The sequence below is a fragment of the Heliangelus exortis genome, chromosome 3 (assembly GCF_036169615.1).
Source record: "Heliangelus exortis chromosome 3, bHelExo1.hap1, whole genome shotgun sequence".
NCBI classification, from domain to species: Eukaryota; Metazoa; Chordata; class Aves; order Apodiformes; family Trochilidae; genus Heliangelus; species Heliangelus exortis.
The window spans coordinates 68,519,641-68,541,255 of record NC_092424.1 but is presented as its reverse complement, the minus strand read 5'-3'; the positions used below and the strand labels follow the sequence as shown (position 1 = coordinate 68,541,255).

Below are 21,615 nucleotides of genomic sequence, written 5' to 3'. Positions count from 1 at the left end.
GTCACTTGTGTCCAGGAATACAAATGGATTTTTCTTGAAGTTGCAACCAGAAGAAGCAGCACATTTTGCAGAACCTCTTACTATTTTTATATTAAAGAATATGAATGTATTCTTAAATATACATATATTTAAGTCTAGAAGCAATGATGCAAAACCTTTTCGATATACATTTAGCACATATGACCTGATTTACTTTGTTCCATTAACCCCAAAGAAGAAAACCTCTTACAGATACACCTGACCTGGGGATTTTGTTAGGTTTTTTTGTTTTATTTTTGGTTTTCTTGCTGTTGTTTTTTGTTTGCTTTTTTCTCTTGTTTAAAGAAGCAAAAACAAAATTGCAAGTGTAAGTTCCACCAAAAGGCTTTCACATAGCCCTTTCTCAGAGGACACTATCAATGTTTACCCACATCTTTAAAAATGTCATCAACACTGTGTTGGGGACATGCAGTATGGGCACTGAACCAACTTTTACTAATATAATAATGCTAATGGGCATAGGAAATGGGTGGTTGGTTTTTGCTTTGTTTTTTTCTCTTTTCTTGAGATCCTTAAAGTATTTCCTCAACTGTCCAAATACTTCTGACCAAGGGCTTATTAGGATTTTTTTTTGTCATAATTCATAAGCAGCTTATACAAATACATCAGATATTAGATTAATCAAATACTATTTGTGATTTAAAAAAATATTTTTACTTCAAATAAGAGGTGATTGCCAAATAAGATCTCCTCTGCTCTAGCTTCTCTCACAATCCTCTCTTCTTTCCTTCTGAAAAAATAGGTAGAGTAAAAAAAACCCCAAACCAAACAGAATAAAACAAACAAAAAAAACCCAAAAAAAGGGGAATTACTCATACCTTGGTAAATAAAACAAACTCTATCTGATAATTTATGAAGTCTGTCAAAACTTTTCAGAAAACACAGAGAAATTAACTCTTCCTTTTATTCATATCAATAACATTTTTCTGTCACATCGCCAGCTGCTCAATAACTTCCTTTATGCCTTATGTTCTTTGCACTGTTAGTACAATGAAAAAAAATTCAATTCGTATTTAACAAAGGTTTCATCTACAAACATCTCATTTAGCAAGTGAAAGTTACATATAATTTCTTCCTTGAATGCTTTCTATTATCTTGCTTACCAGCAAAAGTTTATTTCATAATGTCTGATCACCTCCCCTGCAAGCATTCCAAAAGCTGAAGTCTCTTGCTAAGAATTGAAGAACACAATGGTGACAACGTGATGAATTTGTGCTTTGACATGCAGGGGGTCCTCTAGACTGTTTTGAGAAGAGTTTTACCCACTTGTGTTTAAAAAGAAGATAGACAAGCCTATAAGGTTAAGAAAAATAAACCTGAGAGTATTAACTCTCAAATGAGATGAGCAAAGTGAAATCACAGGTCTAGAGCTCTTCACAAAAGGTATGAAAAGGGTTGGTGATGGTTAATCAAGACTGTGCTGGTAAGTACCAAAAAGTCAATGCTTCGATTTCCCCTACACCTTTCAAATGTAATTGTTTAAAATAAAACAGAGTAAAAGTGATGACTGACATGGGATCACTTGTTTATGTTCTGACTCTGCTTTGTGCTACCTGTAAAGGTAAAATATATATATACATTAAAGAGTTGTTTCACATTCTTTAATTGAAGAGCTCTTAGTGCTGTACAGATCAGACTCCTAACTCTTAGTGTTTAAAAAAGAAAAAAGCCACTTCTGTCCTCCAGTGCCATGCAGTATGAACCAGAGCACTAGCAAACCAGAAGTCTGTCTTGCAAGATCCTCCAAGGTGCCAGGCTTCCTTTCTGTAAAAAACACAGAATCTTTAACCCACTCAGAAAGCCAAACTCAGGCTCACACCATTCCCTCCAGGCTGTACAATACCATCCCTGTGGGAATGGAGACGCAGGGAGCCTGAGGACACCCACAGTCCCAGCAGCACCCAATTTCCATTCTGCATTGCACCTCTCTGGTTTTTGCCTCACACAAAAGCTGGTTTGTCATCTTTGCCACAAGCGCTGCAGGAAACAGCGCATTAGTGTGGTTCACAAGTGCTGACTTGCAACCCGAGCTGGTAGTGAGACCTCTCCAGTTACTGAGTGTGCTGCCTCGCACCCTGAGCAGCATTAAGCTTCACTCCTCGGCTTTTCCGCACCCCATCATCTCACTGCAGATTCCTATGGAAAGATCAGTTACACGGATTAGCATGACACAAATATTGTGGTTATATGAAGCTAGGCATGCAAACACCAGACTTTCCATAGCTGTGACTGGTGGTGCTGCTTGCCTTTGCCTGCCCTCCCCCCAGCCTGCCCGTGACTTCATTGTGATGTGGTTCCTAATTACATGATCACACAGAAAGTTTTCCATAAGAGCACAGTCTCCCTTTGTGCCTAAAATGGCTGGTGCTTATTCAATGTACTCATTTAATACTTTTTTCTTTTTGACACTCACTGTCATTTCACAGAATACTCTTCACAGCCTGCTCTGAAAACACAACAAGTTCACTCATGGGTCCCCGCACTGCTCAGTGCCTGAGCTTTTCCTCACAAGGCATGCATTTTTTTTACAGCATCCTAAGACACCAGGAGTATTATTGGCACTTTATGATGAAGAAAAGATAAATTCAAAAGTGTTCTTTATTTAGGTGCCCAGTTTGAGACAGCTGAGGCCTGACTATTCAGTACATTCAAAGCAATGAGTCCATTGACTCCCCTTGCAGTTGCACATACTTGACATTTCTCCAGTCACCCCTTAGTCTGTTAGCATGACTATGCAGCAAAATAAGTCACTTTTCATAACAACGTGTTTCAGTAGATTTCATTCCCTAGATCCTTTCCTTTTCCTTCCTACAAACTTCCCCACTTCTTTCAGAGGGAACCTGCCAGCTCCTATGACAGATAAAGCTGTGATTCAGGAGGAGCCAATCTCTCCTGTTACCATCTTAGCTGCACTGGAGGAAACAAGGATCTCCTCAGCTGAACAGCTCAGAATCACATCATGCAGCTAAAACGCACACTGTAATGCATACACACTAAGGCTTCAAGCATTTACACATCCTTGACTTAAAACAAACAAACAAACAAAAAAACCCAAACAAAACAAACAAAAAAACCCACGGAGCCTTTCCTTGAAAGGAGGCTGGTTTTAAGATTGTTAAAAGCAAACAAACCTTTCCTATCCCCTAAGAAATTTTAATCACACAAGTGCCTGCGATTAATGAGCAGGCTGATACACAGTCTCTCCTTTTTAAGCTCAGAGAGAAACTGAAAACTTCATGCTACTTCTATCTCTGTGCTAAGCAGAACTGAGGGGGAGAGCAGGGGGGGGACACAACACTTAATTTATTAATTGATTTCATGGGTTGTTGCTACCAGCAGAAGAAAATAACCCAAGCCCTCAAATCCTCAGTTCAATTACAACCAGATCAGACAAACCAGGCTCTGGAAGCTACAACTTCTTCCTCAACCTATTTGAATGTCTTTTCATTGCCATGGCCCATGCAGAGAGGCTACAGAAATTGGTCTAGTTGATTAAAAAGCAGAATGAGTGGGAAGGGACTACACAAGCAGCCTTGCAAGCTGGAGACAGCTTTTAAAAAGAAACATGTTTAGCACAAAATGACCATACATTTTTACTAGTGTAAGTAACGCAGGCAACAATAACAAACAGGTTTTCAGGACCTGTGCCTTTTCAGCCTTCTGCTTCTCCCTGTACACTGAAGATAACAGAGATACTGTGTACACATACCAATGTCTGCTGGATATTGAAAGCTTTCCAGAGACTGAAGGGTAGAAGTGGGTAGTTGGGTGTGTTGGAGATGCTCTTCCCTTGAACCCTCTGGAATTCAGGAATGACCTATGTTCACCACATCCTAACTCGTACAGTCAGGAGGGGAATGATTTAAGATCCTCCCTCATCCTAAGTTTCCACAATGCCCAACTTTGTGCCACTCTCCAGTATTGTCCTCCAAAAGGCAACATTTATAAAACCTTACCCTGCACCCATCCACCCTTATTTCATCATGACTGTGAGCTTTGTGGTTTAAGACATACCCTGAGTCAACGCTGACTTAAATACATACATGTTATGGCAGCACTGGATACAGACACTGCAAAAAGACAAGTGAGATATTTGGTAGAGATTGTGGGCAGGCTCTCCTCCCACTAAGTACCTATTAGTGAACACTGCTGATGTACATGCTCCACCAGCAGCCAGAAAGCTCTGGGCATGTGTTTGTAACTGATCTGGCAATAAAAACTATTCTTTGCCATACATGTACTTAGGAAAAACAATTTCCCTAACAGAAGCAGCAGGCTATTAGTATAGAAGTATTGGCAATACTTCAGGACTGACATGTCTCCAAACACTTCGCTCTTCTTTATGGGGAGTGTAGCAAGTCTCTCTTGAAAAGCAGCAGAGCTATTGCAATGGTGAGCTCCTAACTCGCTCAAGTAGCTGTGAAATGATCTGTTCTAGACATGTATTAGCAGCCCACACAAATATTTAATACAGGGAAGATAATAAACCTAATTACTATGTACATGATATTTCCCTTCTAGACACTTCTGTGTGGCGGTTTGAGGTGAAGATGACTGGGAAGAAAAGAAGGGGTTGTGCTGAATGGGAGTAGCCACAGCTAAACCTACAGGAATATAGGGTGCCACCATGTCTGTGCTAAGGGTAGATGGTCCACACCATAAGTGCCTGCAGCTCAGCCAGCCTATAGCCCTCAGGATGCCTTTGCATAAAAGTGTCAGCCCAATTACTCTAGTAACACCAGACACCCACCCCCCTCCTTTACTCTTTTTGCCAAGAGCAGGGCCCACACCCCAGTCTGAGCAAGATGCCCAGGGGTGAGCAGCCTGCGATGGGCAGATGCATCCCTGCTGCTCTCTCACAGGCTCCTGAACTGGAGGGTAAGCCCAACACAGCCATGCCTCAATACAGCTCAGAGCTCTCTACAGAAGACTGCTGTCACACCTATGAGTGTGGCAGCCTCAAAGAGAAGCATAGACACAGACCAGTAAAGTGTTAAAGAAAAAAAAAAAAAAAAAGAGCACACTATCAAATCTTGAATGTATTCATTAGAGCCCTTATGTGGGCAGATTAATTCCTTTCACCATGTCAGTTTAATAAAAAAAAATACTAAATCAAGCCAAGTTGGCACAATTTGTCCAGCCCTACGCAGTGAGGACTAATGCAGGATGCTTACCCACAAAACAAAGATTTAGAGATTGTTAACAAAATGGAAAAATCAGCCAATGTTTACCAGAAACTCCTAAGAAACACCAAGTTTCTCAGCCACAAAAAATTGTAGCAATAGGTTTCTTCCTCTCCTCCCACTCTTTCCTTTTTCTCTAGAGGATGCATTTATCATGATGAAGGCCTGTAAGAGCAGAAACAGCACAGAAAAAAGCAGTGCATTGACTGTTTACCATTGCTGCTGTTGAAAACGTAGAACAAATATGAAGGGTCAGAGCCTGATCCTCTCAAAGGAATGGGCTAGCCCTAGCCAAACTGCTAGATTACAGCAGCCTGGAGAAGAGGAGGCTCAGAGGAGACCTCATCACTCTCTACAACTCCCTGAAAGGAGGGTGTAGCCAGGTGGGGGTTGGTCTCTTTTCCCAGGCAACTCTCAGCAAGACAAGAGGGAACGGTCTCAAGTAGTGCCAGGGGAGGTTTAGGTTGGATATTAGAAAGAATTTCTTTACGGAGAGGGTGATCAAGCATTGGAATGGGCTGTCCCGGGAAGTGGTGGATTCTCCATCCCTGGAGATATTTAAAAAGAGACTGGATGTGGCACTCAGTGCCATGGTCTGGTAACTGCAGCAGTAGTGGATCAAGGGTTGGACTTGATGATCTCTGAGGTCCCTTCCAATCCAGCCAATTCTGTGATTCTATGATTCTATGATTCTATGATTAAGATTAAATAGAAATCTCAGCCTACAACCAGAATGAAATGTTTTGCCTGCCCCCCTTTCTTTTCTTTTCAGGCCCAAATTTTTCTTATACCAAATAGTTCCCATTATTGTAACTGAAATCAGATCTGCAAGACCTTAAAGGGACTAGGCAGACAGTTCTTGGAATGGAGAATGAGAGAGATACAAAACAATCTTCACTTCTAGGATGTTAAAAATCCTTATTCCTAGGAAAAAGATATTGCAAACTAGTTTTACATATTCTGCATATTACCCATGTGAATTTAAATATAGTAGGGGATTATTTTTGGTTACGCACAAGTCAACCGTTTTTCCAGCAGACTTCAGGAGGAACATTACTCAGACAGAGATGCAGTCATGTCATGTCACTAAATGCTGTGACTGGCTGGTAGAGCAAGTCTGGGAGATGGCTGGGTATGCCTAGAAGGCAAACTGGTTTTAAAATCCTCTATTGAGCACTGCAAGTTCAAATGGCTTGTGTTACTTTTGCTCTATAAACACCTGATAAATAAATACACTGAATACCAAGATTCTGCATTTTAAACAATTGCTTCAGGTATGGAGTTGCTACAGTTTTGAACTTCCAGAAATAAGGGTCACTGAATTTAAATACAGAGTTGTAATCACCAGGCTAATGAAGCTTTGTTTCCTACTGCTGCATCCTCCTGTTGCCCCCTTTACTTTCTAGTTGTTCAGATCCTTGAGCCTTCCCTTTCACCTTCCCTTTTTTTCCATGTGCAAAACACATGTGCTGACTTGGTTTGGCAGCACTCAGTTGTTTGACATCCATAAGTGTCAAGTTTGACTCTCCCTCCAGGAAGGTTAAAAGCACGGTGCCTCCTCTGCATGAAGAGACCTTTTCTCCTGAAAAAGATCAATCACAGTTGTCTTCCAGCTTACTCTGAGAGTTCAAGGTTCCAAAGATTGAGGGACAAGTGAACAAATTGTGAAGCTTACACCTACAGGAAATCCAGAATATGAACAAATCCATGCTTTCGGCATTTATTTCTTATCTATAATAAAAAACATACTATACTCTTTAATGATTTTTAATAAAATTTTGCAATATACTGTCAACTGTATGGTTTGGTGTCTCACACAAGCAAGAGGGACGAGGGGTTGCAAGTACAGTTTCAGGAAGCTGTAAAAGTGGCACAAATCTTCAAGTATTCATTACACGGACCTGAAGAATTTATTCTACTTGATATTATATGCTTAGCTTGTTTGGTAAATATTCTTCCCAAAGAAATAAAATTTGTACTTAGTGAAACAATGAAATGGCATTAAAAAACTGAAGCAAAGAAACCAAACCCACAGGTGCCAACAAGGAACTTAAAATAAATTTTGGGAATTCTGACAACTCATCATAAATGAGCTCTCATAGGAATACCAAAATTAGGCTAGCAGTTTCTCCAGAACAGGTAAAAAAAAAAAAAAAGAAAATCTAAGAAGGTTTATGATGTTGTGGTTTTGTTTGCTTGTTTGTTTCTCAGGGCTCAAGCACTGCTAAGTAGTAAAATTCATTATCCAGGTCTCTTGCCCCTGAAGTCAAAAAGATGTCAGATTCCTTCTTTAACATGTTCTCCCATCTCCCCCCCAAAAAAATCCCAAAACCAAAAGAAAAAAAAAAAAAGTTCAAAAAACCAGTTATAGAAATATACAGGCAATGGCATATACCATGCCTATAGCCCAAGAATGTGGCACATACTCAGAATTAAATGCACCAGCAAAGGTAATTTGCAAAACTGAGGTTTAGAGCTTATTTTAGACACTCCCCACCCTTGTTGGTTTGTTTTAATACATTGTATCCGTTGCTTTTTCTCTCTAAATGCCATAATTGGTTTTAAGTTGCTTAAAAGTAATTCTGGGCAAGATTGACACTTGAAAATTCCTACAACAAAGAACCAGAGGGAAGAAGGAACCACCTTAAAAGAGCAGTGAATGGGTGATGTGCTCAGGGTCAAAAACTAAGGAGCTGCTTTTCAAGCAGTAAGCCATCAAAAACTTGTCAGAGAATAAAGTCATGAGATGATGGAGGGGAAAAAAAAAATCCAACTTACATTTATAAAATAAAAGGGAAATTTCTGACACTTTTGGTTCAAACACATATTGCACACAGGTAGTGGGTGTGTTTGAACAGCCCAAGGTCAGCTATGCTGGGAGGCATCTGCATCCTCAGGAGAGCATGATATTTAGCTGGATGGGGGAGTTGGTGGGCTTGGCTGTTTGAGCAGTAGTTCTAATGCTTTAAGTACTGCAACAGAGGAGAGAAAGTGGTTTTGAATTACTTATTCCTCATAAAGAGCATACTGGGATGGCCTCAAGTGCCTCATAGTGAACAGCGACCCACCTCTTACCACTTCTTTTATAGAGGCTTTTTTTTTTTTTTCCCCAGAGAGATTAAAAAAATATATGAATTCAATGTATTGCTTGGAAACATCTGCCAACATTAACAGAAGCAGAAAACTGAGCAGATTTTTAGGATCAGCCTCTATTGCACCCATCTATGTAGCAGCAATTTCAAACCAGCATATATTAGCCACAAATGAACTCTACCAACTAGTCTTCCAGAGATGGGGTAATTAAAATATATGTATTACTGAGTCACACTAGTGATTTGGGTGCCTTAGATTTAATTAGAAGGTGCTAACAAGCACACACATATCTATTCCATAACAAAAAGGCAGCAATCTTTGAGGTCTTCAGCAGCAACTGCTGCCAGTCTAGGTTGCCCCTGGGCAGCTCTGTGAGCCCATGTAAGGTCTCCAGCTCCAAACCCCAAAATCACTTCAACATTTAATAATTTGAGGTTAGTAACACTTGCTTCCTGTCCTGCCACCACCCAAATTTTACCCAAATGAGTGGTCAGGGACAGGATGCAGCAGAATGAAGGTGCTGGCATTGACTGGAGTAGGAACTGATCTCCTGCGCTCCTAGCTAGTGCCTTGTCTGCCAGAGTTTCTACTAAAATAACAGACTTTACACTCTTTGAAGAAGGACACCTTTTGTGACTTCTCTGATTTGCTTACAACAACCTAAATGATCTTGCATAACTTGTTTAAACAAAAATTAAGCATACACTGAAGTATATCCCCATCATCTTCCCACTGAAGCTATTTTACTCAAGCTGCCACCAGACACCAGGAAGCTAATGAGCTTTTCACACAAATCAAAACTGGCACAAAAATTCAAAAAATGCCATCTCCGCTGGAAAAGCATACATAGGGCAGGAAGCCACCCTAGTTGCTGACTAAAGTAAAAGCAAATAAATAAAAGCACACACCCTCTTGAGATGGTCACCCACACCTGAGTGGCCACAGCCAGAGCAGTTTTTCAGAACTGTTAAGGGTACTTGGGAAGGGTCTGTGTCTCTGTGGGGTCTGGGGAGAGCATTTATTACTGCCAAAAGGCAAAACTCTGCATTTCTCCACATAATATATAGATCAGTTCAGAAGAAACTTCCATTTTGGTACAGCTCTCACACACTTTCCTACTAGGTGATGGAAGCCTGGGTAACCTGAACAGGCTGGGTAACCTAATGTTTGTTTCCATACCAGGAGGGGCTTCTTACTCACCTCTGAGCCCAAATCAACCCAGCCTACAGTGACAAATGTAGGGAGTGAAAATAAGTAAGTAATTTTCTGGGGCAGGGCAAAATATAATCCATCTTTTGATTTTTTAATTGCCGTGAATATAAGTAGTTCTGCAGCATTATGTTCAGGAGCACTGTGAACACCAATTAACTCAAGGATAAAGAGCTCATTTGTGTTGGGAGACAAGAGGAATTTTGGTCAAGGCAAAGAAATTGAGCAATGGAGATGACTGAGGTGAGCAAGCATGAAGAGGGATTGCTCTAAGCCTGGTTAGAGGCTTCACAGAACAGGTGAAAGAGGGACCTTCTAAAAGAGCCTTTGATGGCCACAGTCAGTAGCATTGAGCTAAGACAAATACTCAAAAGAAAAACATAGGAGAAAAACAGCAGCGCAGGAGCCAGAGTATGAAGGGAAGCTTTGAGGAAGTTGAGGTGGGGAAAAATACTGGAGGAAAAAAACCAACCAACCAACCAAAAAAACAAACAAAAAACCCCACAAAAAACCACAAAACACCAAACCCTGACATCTCCCTTCCTTGTCCACCTCTCAGGCTTAGACCTCTCTGCCACTGCTTCCTTTTACACCCACTGGGTTTTTAAGGTTTCTTTCTTTGGTTGGACCAAGATACCTTGGAGATCCTCAAGGCAGAGCTCAGACAAGCCACCCTCCTTGTCACCAGTGGGCCAAGCAGACTCAACACCCCAGACACTTACCTTGCTACTGCTTTTTGGGAGACACAGTTTCCTAAGCTAAATACACGTATCTTACACATTAAAACAGGCATATGCATGTAGAAGATTTATGCCTTCAGCTGCTCTCCCACACTGGGGTAGAAGGAAGTCTGAGCTGGTGGTCTGAGCCACAGACTCCTCAAAGCAGCAGCAACTGCAGAAAAAGTCCCACATGCATGGGTTTGGTGGTAGTTGCAGGTTTCCCTTATACTCCCACAGCTCTTTTTTTTACCAGGTAAATGTTAATTTAAGTACTTAAACCATTACTTATAAAATTTTTATTTTGTGTGCGCTTGGAAAAAAAATTATCACAGGAACACTAAACCTTTAAGAAGAATAGACTACAACCAGTCACTAGTACTTCAGCCACCTGTAATAGTGCAACTTACACTGAGAGAGTCTCAGAAATATAATGGAGAAGAAACACCTCCTGAGCTAAGCATGTTACTGTCCCACAGCTCCTGTGAGGCTCATCCAGGTGGCATGCCTGATATTTCAGTCCTCATATTTGCTACCAAACATAAACTTTAAAGTGGGTAACTAAGCTAATAGCTAAAGTACTGCCAGGAAAATAAACAGACTACACACAATGTATCTTTGCATGTATTGTTTACTAATGCATTTTCTTCACTGTTTTACCAATGATCACTGTGATATAATCTTATTGCTTCAGGTTATGTTGCTGCATGCAGCATGAAAGTCTGGTGCAAAAATTCTCTACAGGGAAGTGGAAATCTTTGCAGTTTTGCCTAAGTACACACTGGCTTGGTCATCTGTTTCATTCAATTGAAGCAAAGGGCCATTTCTGTTCCAGCTCATTTTAAGGTGACAGAGAAGCCTACAAATACTCCCCCTGCAAGGGAGAGTTTCCACCACTCTGGCTTTAGGGAAGTGAGGACAACTGACAGCAGTTGAAGATCTGGCACCAAATAAGCAATTTAATCAGCTGGCAGGTGGAGGGAAGTAATTATTCCTCTCTGTGCAGCATTTGTGATACTACATCTGGACTGCTCAGTCTGGTTTGGTGAGTCCTGGGAAAAGAAAGATTGACATACTGGAGTGAGTCCAGTGGATGGCCACCAAGATGCTGCAGCACTTGATGTATGAAGGAGGGATCGAGAGAGCTGGGTTAGTTCAGTCTGTCCTTGGAGGTACTCACAGGCTGACTAGATGAGGCCCCAGCTTTGAAGTTAGACCTGGCTTTGAGTTCTGTTTCCTGTTCTGTCCAGAGGTCCCTTCAAACATAGATTCTTCTGTTTAAATTTTAAAAGGAAAAAGAGCTCACCTCTAAAAGGACTATTAAAAAGTAGTTTAATAGAACTTCTACAACGTACTTTTAGATGAGGAGTCTGTTACCTCTAGAGAGCTCAGTTACAGACAAATTTTTTACAATATGATTGGGGGTGGTAAAAAGAAATCAAACAAACAACAATCCAAAATTGAAAGCGATCATTCCTTCAAATAAAACTAGGTCATTTTTTCTCCCTAGGTTTAAAGCATGATGTGAAAGAGTCCAAAGCTACATACTTATCATGATATACACAGATTCAGCAAGTTTCCACGCCAACAATCATAAAGTAAATCTACATGATGTAGTTTGACTGCCATTTTCAAGATACTTTCTCAGCATTTGCACCTCACAGGGGCAACATATTGCTGATTACCAAAAAAAATCTTATTATCACAGTTTGAGGTGACTACATTATTGGCAAACACAGATCTTTCCCTTGCAGAATTGCTCATACCTGCATTCTCCTAACATCTGTGATATTTCACTTTTGGAAGACAGTGTTAAGAATGACCAAGTGACACTAAGAAATCCATGGAAATACAATAATTCAGAACTGAATCTGAGACAGCAAGCCCTTTAAACCAGTTTACATTGAAAAGTTTTCATTCATCAAGTACTCTCCCACTATTGGGTGACATAATTTGAATGGCAATTGTACCCTTCTTAAAAAAAAAAAAAAAAAAAAAAAAAAAAAAAAAAAAAAAAAAAAAGACTGAAAGCAAATCACAAATTAGTAGAATCATTTTGGTTGGAAAAGACTTTTAAGATCATCAAGTCCAACTGTTATCCTAGCATACTGCCAAGTCCACCACTAAACCATGTCCCTGGGTACCAATGCTGCACACAATTGCAGCACCATGTTATTGTAAAGTTTGTGGGTAGAGATGGAACATAATCACTCTTCTTCAGCGGGGCAGATGATAACGTAAAAAAAAAAAAAAAAAAAAAAAAACTAGAGGATTTATTTTAAATCTAACAGAAGAAAAAAAAAAAAAAAAAAAAAAAAAAAAAAAAAAAAAAAAAAAGGTCTTAGTAGTCTCCTGGGCTGCTGGGGCTACCCTGACTCTCACACATGAGCATCTCAACACAGTGCTGAGCAGATGTATCTGAGGTCTGCTCTACCTGGGGAAGTGAAACCAAAGCAATGATGTTTTTTTTGACCCACAGTTCATACTTAGCTCCAGATCCTGCTCAGCACAGTCCTGCTGTGCCACATTAGCTCTGAAAGTAAGACAGCTATCTATCCTAAGACATAAACTTACCAGGTCAATTGTGGAGGAAATGACCAAGCAAGCAAAATCTGATTTGCAAGCTGATTTCCAAGCAAGCTGATTTGTTTAACACCCACAGCTCCATAAAGCCGAACTCTTTTGCAAGGGGAGGAAACAAAAGCAAAAGCCCAAACAATGTAACCTTACAACAGTTCAAATGAAGACTTGCTGAAAATGTAGCAACAGCAGAGAGGTCACACACCCTTGAAGAAGTCACTGAATCACACTGATGTCAAAGGAAGCCCACAACTTAAAAATAATAATAATAAAAAAGCCTGTAAACAAAAAAAAGAATTTTTAACCTTTTACAAGACTGGCAGCAAATTGTTCTGAATGTCCAGTCAGCAAGTAGTGCAAACTGATGCTTTTTCCATCCTGTCTGCAAGGACTGAGGAGGAAGAGGGACACAGTCTTCCCTGCACACTTTGTCAGCAGCCCTATTTGTTCCTTTTTGGCAGCCCCACTTGAACATTAGGACAAGGAGTTCTGCCGTTTTTAAGCTGCCCTAAGCAAGAAAGACAATTGTCTCTACCTCCCCAAACGCACACAAGGTCACTTTTGACCTTCAGATGAAGGGAATGTTTCTTTGACAAGGTCACACTGTGTAGCAGCTCTCTTCCCAGCCAAACTTTTGGATTCGTTACATGCTGGTAAAAGGGAAACTTCTAGAGAGGTAGTCAAGAGAAAACAGCAGCACCATGATGTGTGGTTTCTTGAGAGCTACAGCCTGCTACCCTGAGAATTAAATCTGGCTGTTTAGTTTGTCGTCCTCTGTATGCTGACCTGTACACCAATCATAGGCTGATGGGACTACAAAGAACTTTACATGAAAATAATTATTTATGTCAGATACAGCGCTGATGAAAACATCAGGCTGAAAACAGCAAAACAAAATAAATGAATGTGAAAATGGGACATGCAATGTCTTGTGCTGAAAGCACCAATTCTAACGCTGCCTGGAGTAGTAACAACCAGAAGTGCTATTTCATATCCAAATCCCAGGAGGGGATTTACTTCCCAGGAAGGAAGACAGGCAGGTAGCAAAACCAGCATTTTTCTTGATCTTCAGAGAAAAAAAAAAAAATAAATCTTACCACAAATCTTATTATTCAGACCTCCCCATTTTCAAATAGCCTACAGTATAGCATACAAGAGCACCTGCCCACAAAAAGGTTTAAAGACACCCAAGAAGTTATTGATGTTACCATAAGAAAAAAGCCACTATTAACCTCAACACTGAGAATGAACACTGAGCTTCTACATACAGTTTAAGACATGATACAGTCAAATTGCCTTGTCAGACAATAGAGGTTTTCATCCCGAGCCTTAGAGATTCCAAGTCTTTTTTTTTTTTTTTTTCCTGGAAGAATATATCATTCCTTCCTAGTGAGAAGCTGCTCACAAAGAAATATGCAGACCTAGGAACAAACAAATATTCTTTCTTTTGACACTATGAGAGCTGCTTTCTTACACCTGCTCTTCTCCCCTCATGATAAAAGCAGCTGGCTGTAGGATGCAACATTGCCATCTTCCAGGCAGGGGTATCAGCTGGTCTTATGCTAATCACCAAGTATAGAATTAATTTATTCCTGAAAGGAAAATTACTTCTGTGAAGAAGCAATACAACTCCAGAAGGTAGAAAGTAACAGACAAGCTTCTGCTATTTGTTGGTTTGGGGTTTTTTTGGGAGGGAGGTGGGAGGGTTTGAGAGTTAACACAGCTCCCCAAGTCGCAGGTTGTTGTTGAGTTAGCCACAACCCCTCATTAACATAGTTGTGAAGTTTGTATGAGCTAAAAAAAAAAGAGAAAACTTTCACCCAGGGATTACATGAGGTCATTTACCAGTGTTGTTGATAATCTCAGCTCCAGGTGGGTGCCCATTGCTTTCACCTCCTAGAGAGATGCTGGGACACAGCACACTTTTGGTTTCAGGCTTGGACAAATTCTGAACACATTTCAGAAAACAAGTTTTCACAATTGTTTTGAGCAAGAACATTGATACCTTCAATTACAATCCCCAGGGCAATTCTACAGTTCAAAGCTCAGGCACAAAAGGCAAAACCCCAAAATATTCATAAAATAATCAACAATTATCTGTACACTGATATCAGGAGCCAAGATAGGAACTGCATGATATTTCAAAGTCATGCCAGGAAAACCTTCAGAACTGCCTCTTTTATAAGTGGTACAGCTGCAAGTCAAAGATCAACACTACACAAAGTGCTCTTTCACACACAGGTTGTGCTAAAACAAGGGAGGTTGAAAGGTCTTTATTATTACAATAAAAAAATCTTCAAATGGATGTTAAAGTTTATTTGTTTTAAAAAATCTCACAAGTCAAAAAAAAAAAATTGTAAAGAAAAGGGATGCAAAGATCAACCAGATGTGTTTATCAGAGAACTCTCATGGAACAGAAAACTTTTTTAAGAAAAAAAAGCCTGAGTAGGTATTTAATATTATCCTCATTTCCTGCTTAACTTGTCTGTATAGCTACATATAGCCAGCTGAGGCGTGACAAGATAAAAATTATCTGGCAGTAATATTTTCATCTTGAACTAGAGCAAAAAGGCTTGAGAATTATTTTGTTGAAATCTGTTAACATGTGAAAACTAGAGTCAAAAGGAAAAGTACGCTCTGAAATAGTGAAGGCATCTCATCTAAGTCAAGCCAATCATTAGAGGTTTCCTCCTTCCGCCTCCAAAAATCACTAAAACAAGAGCTATTTGCAAATTTTTGTGGTGCCAAACACTTTTTTTCTATTAAAGCAAATGTCCTCACACACACGCAGCTTCCTCTGCCTGCTTCTGCCACCTCTTTCCTTGCTCTGCTCAATGTCCTTCCACCTCAGGTACTTCTCTGCTGCTCCATTTGTTGTGCTGCTGCTGCCACTACTATCACTTTCAACCTGAAAACACTCCAACTTCACCACTACAAGCTTTGATGAAAAAAAAAAATCCCAATATTTCTTAAGTGTTTCCAGAAGCTTCAGTGCTGATGGCACATTTTGCGCAAAATGTAAGGTCTCACCTTCAGGTTAAAATATATTGTTACAGTTCTTACAAAGTCAGGGTTTCAGGTGTTTATCTGACTTTCAGAGCTCCCAGAGCTGTTACAAGGCAGCATCAAGGACATGAGGCAGGTCCTCCCCAGGTTACACAAAGAGCTGTGAAGCCAAGGGTACTGTGTGAGGTGGAGCCTTCATTCAGGACTGGCTGCTCCTAAGTGCCACTGACCAAAGCCCATGTGTTCTGGGGACAGCCCAGTAACTGCCCTCACAGCACAGGATCTGATACTATTAAAGGCAGCTCTGGCTCCTTGAAGAGGTCTGGCTGGGCTGCTTCATACTTCAAAGAACTGAGCACATCTCTTGACAGCTGCTTCTCGATTTCCCTCCTTTCTGGTTGTAACCACAGGGTACCTAAAGAAGGATGGGAAAAAGAAATTCCCCGGGCTAAAAAAGGCATCCAGTCACTGCTGCCGACTAAAAACTCAACCACAAGAAAATAAAGTCAGTGTAAATAAGGTTACCTCCTCAGTCCCAATCAAAATGTTCTCACATCACAGCTGCCTTGTACAGTTCATTGTATTGTCATGTCTCCAGGTGAAGAGATTCACCTAACTTGCTCTCAGAATCTAGGTTACTGGCTTAATCAAGTACAACTTGTTACTCACAGATACTCTAATATTTAAAGCATAGAATAAGCAAATTTCAGTGCTGCAAGACTTCTATTAATCAGAGGATGCTGAAAAAAATTGTTTCACTCAGGCCACCTAATTCAAATAAGTTGGTATCAGGGTAGCTTTTTGATTGCTTTTACAGATGAAAAGCAGTCATTCAAATTCAGGGTATACAAGGAGAAGAGCTGGTTGGTCAGTTCTACCCATATGTAAAATATCTGTAAAACTGTTGCTGATTTTGTACTTCAGTAAAAAGTCAAGATGTCATAGATTTGACTTTATTCCAAACAAGTGCCAATATTTTGAGTTTAAATACTTGCTTTCATAGCAAGTTACCATTCAAAATGGTAACAAGTCAGAAGCAAGATGAGGCGACCTGTTTTGATTGACTTGAAGTAATTTTTTCACTTCCCTCAGTAAAAGTGCTGATACTGCTCAGTTTTGTACCCGTTCCAATTGAAGGAAAGTTCTGAAAATCCTTTACAGAATGTCATTGTTTTTCTGCGGCCAGTGGTAAGGAGAACAGAGCACTTCTCCTTGGCTGCATATTTCCATACGGTCAAGCCTGTTCCTAGTTTCAGGGCTCAAGGACATCTGCAGACAGGTTTAACTTGACCACTCTCAAATCAAAATGTGGTTTACCTGCCTGAAACCAAACTAGTGCCTGAGCACATTAAGAAGTGAGACTGCCCTATGGCACAGAGCTAACAAGGCTCTGGATGTACTGAAAAATACTTAAAACTTTCCCCATTTCTTCTGTTATTTCTCAGTCTAGAAGTCGGGCAGTAAGGTCCAAATCCACGAGGGGAAGCAAAGGCCTAATTCTTCTACACCTGCACATTTCTCACCTATTGAAACATAAAATATAAAACTTTTTTTTTTTTTTTTTTTTTTTTTTTTTTAATTGTTACTATCTTATAAAAAGCAGGTTAGGGTTTCTAAATGGTAAGAGCAAGCCAGTCACTGTGGTGCCTACTGAGGCACCCAGCAGGCAGGCAGATGCAGCGCTGGAGTTCCACCTCCTTTTGAGGCGTTCTGCATTGAGTGACCCTGGCAGCATCTCTGCCAGCACAGTGTCAGCTGGGAGCACAGCTCCAAGGTCCACATTGTGGTCAGCATGGTACAGCAAGCAGCTACATCCTTGCTCGGGGGTACAAGATCCCACCCCTGCAGCAAGGTCTCAGGATGCTCCCCACTGAAGCACGCAAACCCTTTTGTGGGCTTCACCCAGAGTAAATCGCTGACTTGCACGATCCAGATCTGTAGGCCTTTTGTCACCAAAGGAGCCCTTAATTGCTACTTTTCAATAAGACTGCTCGGGTGAACTGAATTTGTCAGCTCAAGTCCTGTTTTTTGGAGTAATGGATAAAAACTACTTGTGAAGTCCCTTCTGTGGGAGCTGCAGGGGTGGCAAAGGAACAGGAGTTATTGGTTTTCTCTCTCTGGAAGGAAGGTCACTTTGACAACACAGATTGCTCGCAGCAGACCTGCCCGTAAAGCAAATTACAAAGCACTGTCTGTGACACAAACCAATGCCATTATTATACATTCAAAGTAGTGCCCAGCCTGAATTAAGCACAACTTTACAGAATAAGTTTGCATCAAATATTAATGTGTGCCCCAGAGAGAAGGAGGAAGGGAAAACACATCTGTGCGACTCTTTCTCTCCCTGAAGTCAAAGCACTTTAATGCAGCAGCAAAGCAAAGACTCTTGCTAAATAAAAGCAATCGGGCATAAGGTGGCCAACAACTCTGAGCCTTCCTTAACACAACTAAGTGTAGATGTACCATATTACAGTGCTAAATCATCACAAAGGCACCAGACAGATTTCACCTGTCTAGCCACAGTTTTATTACAACAGAAACTCAGTGTAGACCATACCATGTCCAGACTAGTACACTCTGCTTAATTCAGCTAAGCTGTCAGGTCAGTGGCCACAGAGGCCCTCTCCATCTCAGACTCCACCCATGCATTTCACATGACACTATTCAGGCATTTCACTCAAAGGTATTGTGAAACCTAGTACAGTATCTCAGAAATAACTAGTTCCTCAGCAATACATTATCTTACTCAGATGAAATAAAAAATTGCCAGTGGGTCCTAACTCTTAAAGATACTTAAAATGAGAATGATTAATAAGCAACTTCTCTATACCACCTTCTTCACTTCTGCCTTACATCGACTACTATGCCCATATTCCAAAATCCCTCAGTGGGATGTTGCATATCCCTCACTGAAGACATGTATTTATTCAACATGAAAACAATTTCCAGAGAAGCCTGTTCAGGGTTTTCTACTTAACTGGTATTTCATGCCACTACATTTTCCACCAGCAAGCAACAAGAGAATTTCTGAAACAACATGCCTGAAGCAGAAACCACAAAACAGAAGTCAGTGGCCTACAATTAGACAACCTCATATTGGAAATTCTTATTTTTGCCAAAGATGAGCCATGCAGATGAGGCAGTAATTTGTTAGAGGTGGAGAAGAAGCAGACTTACAGACAACCTTTAAGAAGCACCCTGAATGTTACAACAAAGTAAGAGAAATCTGCAGCCTACCACCACCAAAATCAAATTGTTAAGGCATTAATTAGGCAATTTTCCTTTCTCTTTTTCATGAAAATCACAGCTCCATTAGGTAAAAAAAGGTTCAAGAAGGAACCCATTTTTTTACAGAGATTCCCTTATAAAATTTGTTCTTTAAAAAAAAATTGTGAAAAGACACGGATCATCATTGAAGTGTCTGTCACTTTTCTTAGCATATATATATCAAGGAACTGGAAAACTCCTGTATCGCTTTAGTGATACTATGTAAATGTTCCATTGTAAAAATAAGCTTCTCTCATTCAGTTTCCCACCAGGTCAAGCAGTGGCTGCAAGGGATGTTAAGTGAGGAGTTGGAGATGCTGGCTTTCCTACCCTTCCCACTCTGGTATTTTTCTTCTAGCCTCCTTTGTTCACTTAACAGAACTTTGTTTGAAGTGTGTTTTTACTCCCTCACTGCATGACAAACCCACACAGTCAGAAGACAGGCTTATAAAAATCACAGATCTCCAGCAGTGAGCTTGACAGTGGGTGTAATATTGGACACAGCTTTCCATTCATCATGTACATTCTCTGGATTTCAAGTTGACAGTGTCCCTTTAGCTTACTATTCCTCCTCAGGGGAGATCAGACGAGTCAACCCTAACAAAAACACTTCCTTCACCATCATATAAACAGATCTTCACTGCAATTGTTCTAAACTTCGACCACAAAATGCTAGTTTAAAAAGATAGCAGGGAAAAAAAGTAAAGAAAAAAATAAAGAAAAAGGAAAAAAAAAAGATGGGTGTGTGGGGAGGAGATACTTGGAAGTGTTACAGCTGCAGGGATGATGGAAGGAAGGATGTGGGAGTTCAGGCGGTTGTATACAAGGAGGAAAATGACAAGGTCTCAAAGGCGTTCCCAGTCCTGCACATGCATTTCAAAAGGCCGGTCCATTCCCACTTGTTATTTAGCATTTTAAGAATCTGAGGGTATCAGAATGATTGATGAACAACTGCAGAGGGCTGCTTTCCACTCAGCCTAAACCTTCCCCTCCAGCACCGACTCAGCCCTGCCCTCCCTGTCACCACTGAGTGGACCAAAATATCACGGTCTTGTTTTCACAAAGTGACCCCCATCCCTCCTCGGCCTCCTCTTACCGCTCACGCACACACAAAATCCACACAGAGCAGAAACCAAGCGAGTTCCCGAGGAAGCAGAGACCAAACTGAGCGTTATTAAGGAGGTCGGGCGACACGTACACCGTAGCTCTGCAGACGCAGCAAAACGCTGGCACCCATAGTGTGGCGTTTGGTATCTCTCGCTAATCTAAAATGTGGCTGGAAAGGAACTGGCACCAGATCAGCGGCCTCATCTGGGGAGGAACACAGAGGCTCTAGGGGAAAGACAAGAAACAAGCCTCTTTTCACATCCTACCACCCTTGGGCATTTTGTGCGTCCCTTCTTTCTTCCCTGAAAGAGGCCTTTGTCACAGACGCGCAAATCCTATACGATTTATTTCAGAGGGAGAGAAGGTCTTTTTATTTATTCCCACTCCCCTCCTCCCCTTTTTCGCAGTTCGGCGGACACAAACACAGCCCTGTGCTGCAGCCCCCTCCCCTCTCCCCTCCCGGCCGTCGCGGGGGTGGGAGACGCGGGCGACCCGCGGGCATGCCAGGGCGCAGCGCCCGCCAGCCCCGGCCCCAAACAGCCGGTCACCGGCGCTGCCCCCAGCCCTCCCCGCCCTGCAGGCCCCGACCGGCGGCTCCCGGTGTGGAGGCGGTGTGGGGAGAGAGGGGGGCGGTGGGTAGAAACACGGCCGCCTCCCCTCCCCAGCAGCCCCCGCACCCCATCACCGCTGGGGCGCACAAAGGAAACGAACGCGCCGCAGCATCACCCTCCCCGACCCCCGCCCCGTTTCCTTCCCGCTACTCCCGGGTGGCGGCGCGGCGGGCTCCGGCCCCTCCGTTACCTGAGGCAGCTCGGCTCGGCTCGGCTCGGCTCAGCGCGGGGCCGGGGCGGCGCCGCCGCACTCACATCCTCCTCGCTCCTCTCCTCCGCCGGCTGCCCCCGCCCGCCCGCCCGCAGCGAGGGGCGCCGCTGCCTCTCCCCGTGGGCAGACGCGCTGTACCGAGCGCCGGCCGGGCGCGGAGGCGGCGGTTTCGTGCAGCGGCGGAGCCGCAGCCTGGGCAGGGATGAGCTCACACGAACTCTCCGCGCTGCTGCTCCCGCAGCCTCGCCTCCGCTCCGCTCCGCCCGGGTAAGCGCGGCTCGGGCGCTGCCCTCCCACCGGGGCTCCTGACAGATGGCGCAACCGCAGCGACGCCGCCGCCCGGCTCCGCTCGCTCGCCCGCCCGCCCGGAGCCGGCAGCCACCTCCCCCCCGCCCGCCGCGCCGCGCCCCGCCGCGGGGGTGGCCCCAGACTGGCAGCGCCGCCGTCCAATGGTGAGGCGCGGCCGGCAGCTGTCCCCCCTCTGATTGGTTGGCGAAGGGGAAGGCGGGGCGGGCGGGGCGGGCCCTCAGCTCCCTCTCGCCCGCTGCTCGCCGCGGCCGTGGGGAGGGTAGTGAGTGGCCGACGCCCCT

General features: G+C 42.5%; 1 protein-coding gene across 6 annotated transcripts in view; it reads right to left on the bottom strand.

Moving 5' to 3' along the window:
* Positions 1 to 21,403, bottom strand: part of FYN (FYN proto-oncogene, Src family tyrosine kinase) — a 137,512-nt gene extending 116,109 nt beyond the window's left edge. For 4 of the 6 annotated variants that reach the window (XM_071741155.1, XM_071741157.1, XM_071741154.1 and 1 more), the window contains exon 1: positions 21,005 to 21,403. The gene's annotated coding sequence lies outside the window, so the exon portion shown is untranslated. The remainder of the gene's footprint in view (positions 1 to 21,004) is intronic. The other 2 variants (XM_071741159.1, XM_071741158.1) reach the window with 2 other exon arrangements.
* Positions 21,404 to 21,615: the final 212 nt, after the last annotated feature.